This window comes from Balaenoptera acutorostrata, chromosome 3, assembly GCF_949987535.1.
Source record: "Balaenoptera acutorostrata chromosome 3, mBalAcu1.1, whole genome shotgun sequence".
In the NCBI taxonomy this organism is placed as follows: Eukaryota; Metazoa; Chordata; class Mammalia; order Artiodactyla; family Balaenopteridae; genus Balaenoptera; species Balaenoptera acutorostrata.
Genome location: NC_080066.1, coordinates 106,516,142 through 106,522,813, shown reverse-complemented (window position 1 = coordinate 106,522,813; position 6,672 = coordinate 106,516,142). Strand labels below are relative to the sequence as shown.

Here is a 6,672-nt window from a genome sequence, read left to right as displayed (position 1 = left end):
CACACTCGCAGTTTAGGAAAAAATGTCAGTTTCACTTAAGATCATTTTATTAAATCTTGATCCTTTAAAGAAGATATGGTATATATATACGTACAATGGAATGTTACTTGGCCATTAAAAAGAATGAAATAATGCCATTTGCAGCAACATGGATGGACCTAGAGATTATCATACTAAGTGAAGTAAGTCAGACAGAGAAAGGCAATATCATATGATATCACTTATATGTGGAATCTAAAATATGATACAGTGCTTGCTTCGGCAGCACATATACTAAAATTGGAACAATACAGAGAAGATTAGCATGGCCCCTGTTCAAGGATGACATGCAAATTTGTGAAGCGTTCCATATAAAAAAATAATAAAATAAAATATGATACAAATGAACTTATTTACAAAACAGAAATAGACTCACAAAGAAAACAAACTTATGGTTACCAAAGGGGAAGAGGGGTAGGGATAAATTTGGAATTTGGAATAAACAGATACACACTACTATCTATAAAATAGATAAACAACAAGGACCTACTGTAGAGCACAGGGAACTATATTCAGTATCTTGTAATAACCTATAATGGAAAAGAATCTGAAAAAGAATATATATCACTTTGCTGTACACCTGAACCATTGTAAATCAACTATACTTCAATTTTTTTAAAAAGCTAGTTAGCACACCCAAAAAAATCTTGAATGTGAAACACATTCACATTCTTTGTGAAGAAATGGGAAGTATACATAAAACATTGTATACTGTGAAGAAATGGGAATTACACATAAAACATTGCTCCTGCATACTGAAGAACAATGTTTATCTCAATAAAAAGCACTTGTGCAATCATTTGAGATGTGAGCTGAACTACCTGCTTTCTCCATGTACCACTATTTTTACTGGAGAGAATGACTGATAGGCAAACTATGATTCATATTTGGGTGTTTGGCAGATATTTTCTGAAAAAGGAACAAAGGAGATGGTCACTTCAAGGAAAATAACTGACAATATTTGCTGCCATCCATAAAATTTGAATTTTCCAGCAAAAATTAGAATTGTAGAAAATCTGCATCTGCCATCCTGAGTTTGACAACTGCCTGACACTATAAGAGTTTTCCAATGAGATCAATATTGATATTAATAAATGTGATTTTTTAAATATTGTGCAATAAAATATATCAACATTTGGAGGGTATGCAAAGTTCAGTGAACCAAAATTTTCCAGATGACCAATGCATGACGTTACAAAGTCACACATGGATGAACAATCCACTCAAAGTGCAAGACAGACCAGAGGAATTTTAATGTAACAGAGCAGAAAAATTTGTTGATATGGTTTCAGATTCCACATCACAGCTAACCTTTAAGAAACTACCAGTTGTCAAGTGTTGGTGTAGTATCAAAGAAAAATATTCACAATTATCTGAGAAAGCTGATACACCTCTCTTTCCAACTGCATATCTGTGGGTTCAGATATGCTTCATCTACTTCCATCAAAACAGCATATTGTAACAGCAAAAGCAGGTATGAGCCTCTAGCTGTCATCTATTAAGCCAGATATTAAAGGGATTTGTGGAAATGTACAACAATTTCTCACTAATTTTTTTTTATTTTAGAAAATATAGCTATTTTTCATTTAACATGGTATTTTATGAAGAAATGTCTAGTGCAGCCACTATGGAAAACAGTGTAGAAGTTCCTCAAGAAATTTGAAATAGAACTAACATATCATCCAGTAATTCCACTTCTGGGTAAATGTCTATTAGAAATAAAACCGTTTTCTTGAAGAGATATCTGTACTCTCATGTTCATTGCAGTATTATTCACAATAGCCAAAGTATGGAAACAATCTAGGTATCCATCAACAGATAGATGTATCAAGAAAATGTGATATATATGTATGTATATATACACACAATATTTCAGCCTTAAAAAAAGAAAGAAAATCAGCTATACTTCAATAAGAAGTTGTTTGTTTGAAAAAAAAAAAAGAGAGAGAGAGAAAGAAATACTGTCATTTGTGACAGCATGGATGAAACTGGAAGGCATTATGCTTAGTGAAATAGCCAGACATGGAAAGACAAGCACTCCATGGTATCACTTACATGTGGAATCTAAAAGGAAAAGTCAAACTCATAGAACCAGAGAGTTAAAAAAGTCTTTTCCAGAGGCTGGGGGGTGGGGGAAATAAGGAGAGGTTGGCAAAAGGGCACATTTTCAATTATAAGATGAAAAGTTCTGAGGATCTAATATATGTATAACATGGTAACTATAGTTGATAACACTGTATTGTATAACTGAAATTTGCTAAGAGAGTAGAACTTAAATATTCTCACCAAAAAAAAGATAATTATGTGAGGTGATGGATGTGGTAATTAACTCAATGGGGGGAATCGTTTTACAATGTATACATATATCAAATCATCACATTGTACACTTTAAATATCTTACAATTCTTTTTGTCAATTATAACTCAATAAAGCTGAAAATGTTATTTATGTGAACATTTATTGTTTTTAATGAATAAGTTAAAAATTTTAATTTCTCAGTTTTAAATTCTTTTATAGTAAATATTGACAGTTATAACTCACAATTACTGAGGACTGTTAGGAGTCCTCGGTAATTTTTAAGAACATATAGGGCCCCTGAGACAGAAAAGTTTGAGAACCCTGCCTGCCCTGGTTTATCTAACTATTTGCCTATTGATGGGCACTTTTTTTTTTTAAATATATATATATTTTAACATCTTTATTGGAGTATAATTGCTCCACAATGGTGCGTTAGTTTCTGCTTTATAACAAAGTGAATCAGTTACACACATACATATGTTCCCATATCTCTTCCCTCTTGCGTCTCCCTCCCTCCCACCCTCCCTATCCCACCCCCCTAGGTGGTCACAAAGCACCGAGCTGATCTCCCCGTGCCATGTGGCTGCTCGATGGGCACTTTTTGATTGTTCCCTTTTTTCCTGTAAGCAATGCTGTAATAAGCATCTTTGTACATATCTCTTTGTGCACAGTATAAAAAAATCTTTTTACTCAAGGAAAACATTCTAATACAGGGGTAATTAGTGGTTATCGCAAGTGGCTTAGATTCATGTATCAGGGGAAAGGGCAGGGTGACAGTGCCTGACATTGCATGCAGATAAATCAGGAAGTTCTGGGGGGAATACCCTGGCTGTCCAGTGGTTAGGACTCCATGCTCTCAGTGCCGAGGGCCCAGGTTCGGGTTCAATCACTGGTCGGGGAACTAAAATCCCGTAAACCACACGGTGCGGCGGCCAAAGAAAAAAAGGAAAAAAAGGAAGTCCTGGGTTTGTCATTGTCAATAGAAAGCACAGTCAGAACGGCTATGCCAGACCCACTGTGACAAGGCCTGCAGAATCAGACACGGTGACATTGGCACAGGCAAACAGAACACACTGTTGACAGGATGAGAACATTAAGAGTCTCAGCACATCGGTTTCCTCATCTGTCAAATGTAGGGGAGGTGATGATATGGCCAGCATTATTGCAGGGCTGAGTTAGGTAATGTCTGAAGCACCAGGCAGCGTGCTTGGAGCGTACCCAGCATTGATCGGAGGGTAACTCCATCTCCACCTCTTTTCCTTACATTACATGGCCAACCCCAACACTTCTGGCCACCCCATGCTGGAGCCTGGAGAAGGTTCCGTCCCAGGCTCGCCCTGTGGTTTGCAGTGAATCGGGAAGATGCAGTCTCCTGCCTTACAAAAGATCAGAGAAGGGAACGTGGTGCCTTTGCCCCCAAACTCCGTGAGGCCCATGGGATGGAGGCTTCCATTTTCTCTAAGATGTTAACCTATTTCCCAGCCTGTACCTGCCTGAGACTTCCTGAAGCCACTCTCCATCAGCCTTCCTGCCCCCAGCCTCTCAGATCTGAGAAGTCCACTGGGCAACCTGCCGGGGAAGAGCAATAGCCTTGCAACTGTCCGGAGCGGGTAGCCAGGGCAGAGAGCCAGGCCCTTGACAGAGCTCCCCTCAGATTCCCACCGCCCTGTTCCTGCCCCAAGGAAAATTACTCAGAGGGCAGACTCCCTACACGGCCACCACTTCCTGCCATCCCCCCAGAGACAAAAAGCTCCACCCTCCTCCTCTGCGAGACTCTACCCTAACTATTATAGGGTAGATAATCCCTGTCTACCCCAAGGCCTCCCCAGCTGAGTACAGGTCAGGCTCCTGGAAATTACAGGTCGTTAAGGAGAAGACTGATAGCCTGTCCTCCAAGGCTGCATATCAAGAATGTTCCAGAGCCTTTTACCCCCATCCTCCTCTTTCCTGAGAATATATTCTCCCTGTCAGTCCTAAATATTGACTCAACAAACTGTCCCCGAGTCATATATTATTTTTCTAAGAATCAGTAAGGTGTTCATTTCACAAGGTAATATAAAGAATGTCCCCAGGACTCTGCTCACCCCCTGTGCTCCCTCCTGCCCTCCCACTCTCTGCTGCTCCCTCCTGGGTTCCCAGCTCCAGGTGTGTCCATCAAGTCAGCCTGCCCCTAAACCTCACACGGTACACAAATATTAATTCAAAATGGCACACAGATTTAAAGGTAGAACACGGGGACTTCCCTGGTTGTCCAGTGGTTAAGACCTTGCCTTCCAGTGCAGGGGGTGAGGGCTCGATCCCTGGTGGGAGAGCTAGGATCCCACACGTCTCTCGGCCAAAAACCCAAAACATAAAACAGAAGCAATATTGTAAAAAATTCAATACTTTTAAAAAAATGGTCCACATCAAAAAAGAAAATCTTTAAAAAAATAAATAAAGGTAAAACATAAAACTATAAAAGTTTTAAAACATAGAACAATCTTCCTTAGTCTGTTAATATGGTAAATTACACGGATTGATGTTTGAATATTGAATGAGCCTTGTATCCTTGGTTGATTATGATGTATAATGGTTTTTATGCATTGCTGAATTCTATTTGCTAATTTTTCATTAAGGCTTTTTGTACCTATTTTTGTATCTATATTCATGAGGGTTATTGGGCTATAGTTTTCTTTTTCTTTTCTTTTTTCTTCCTATGGTCTTTGTCTGATTTTAGTATCAAGGTAATCCTATCTTTATAAAATGAATTAGGAAGTTTTCCTTCCTCTTCCATATTCTGGGAGAGATTATGTAGAATTGGTCAAATCTATCTAGTATACTCTAGATACTCTCTCTTTCTTTTCTTTCTTTCTTTCTTTCTTTCTTTCTTTCTTTCTTTCTCTTTCACAATGTTAATGATTATCTGGGGGAGGTGAACCACTCACCTAATATGAGGTTCAACTATGTCTTACTTGTTTTTATATTTCTATAATGCTAGTATAGCTAGAATAGCTTTTACTATGTGCCAGAAACTATTCCAAGCATTTTGTAAATATTAATTCTTTTAATCCTCATACAACCATTTAAGGTAGATATTATAATCATTCCTATTTCACAAATGAGAAAACTGAGACACAGATAAATACTTGCACAAGGTCACACAGCCAATATAGGCATACCTCAGAGATACTGCAGGTTTGGTTCCAGACCACCACAATTAAGTGAATATCACAATAAAGTGAGTTACATAAATTTTTTGGTGCATACAAAAGATACACTATACTGTTAAGTGTGCAATAGCATTATGTCTTTAAAAAAAGTACAGGGGTGGGGGAAAAAGGAATTGGATGAAGGCAGTCAAAATGTACAAACTTCCAGACATAAGATAAATAAGTACTAGGGATGTAATGTAGAACATGACAAATATAATTAACACTGCTGTATGTTATATTTGAAAGTTGATAGAGAGTAACTCCTAAGAGTTCTCATCACAAGGAAATTTATTTTCTATTTCTTTAATTTTTTAACTATATGAGATAATGGATGTTCACTAAACTTACTGTGATCATTATTTCATGATGCATGAAGTCAAATCATTATGCTGCACACCGTAAACTTATACAGTGCTGTACGTCAAGTACATCTCAGTAAAACTGGAAGAAAAAAATAAAAATAAAAACTTTTAAAAAAGTATATACCTTAATTTAAAAACACTTTATTGGGCTTCCCTGGTGGCGTAGTGGTTGAGAATCTGCCTGCTAATGCAGGGGACACGGGTTCGAGCCCTGGTCTGGGAAGATCCCACATGCCGCAGAGCAGCTGGGCCCGTGAGCCACAATTACTGAGCCTGCACGTCTGGAGCCTGTGCTCCGCAACAAGAGAGGCCGCGATAGTGAGAGGCCCACGCACCGCGATGAAGAGTGGCCCCCGCTTGCCACAACTAGAGAAAGCCCTCGCACAGAAATGAAGACCCAACACAGCCATAAATAAATAATAAATAAATAAATAAATAAAAACAAAAAAAAACCACTTTATTGCTGGGACTTCCCTGGCGGTCCATGGCTGCTGTCTGATCAGGGTGGTGGTGGCCACTGAAGGCTGGGGTGACTGTGACAATTTCTTAAAATAAGACAACAATGAAGTTTGCCCCATCCATTGACTCTTTTACAAACCATTTATCTGTAGCATGCAATGCTGTTTGATACCCACAGCAGAACTTCTCTCAAAATTGGAGTCAGTCCTCTCAGACCCTGCCGCTGCTTTATCAACTAAGTTTGTATCGTATTCTAAGTCTTTTGTTGTCATTTCAACAATCGATTAAGTTCACTGTCTTAATTGGGCCCAGTTCATGTTGCC

At 38.5% G+C, this 6,672-nt stretch overlaps 1 non-coding gene across 1 annotated transcript; it reads left to right on the top strand.

Moving 5' to 3' along the window:
• The first annotated feature begins 249 nt into the window (after nucleotides 1-249).
• On the top strand, nucleotides 250-356 carry LOC114237764 (U6 spliceosomal RNA). The gene has a single exon (XR_003623275.2). It is a non-coding gene; the product is annotated as a U6 spliceosomal RNA (small nuclear RNA).
• Nucleotides 357-6,672: the final 6,316 nt, after the last annotated feature.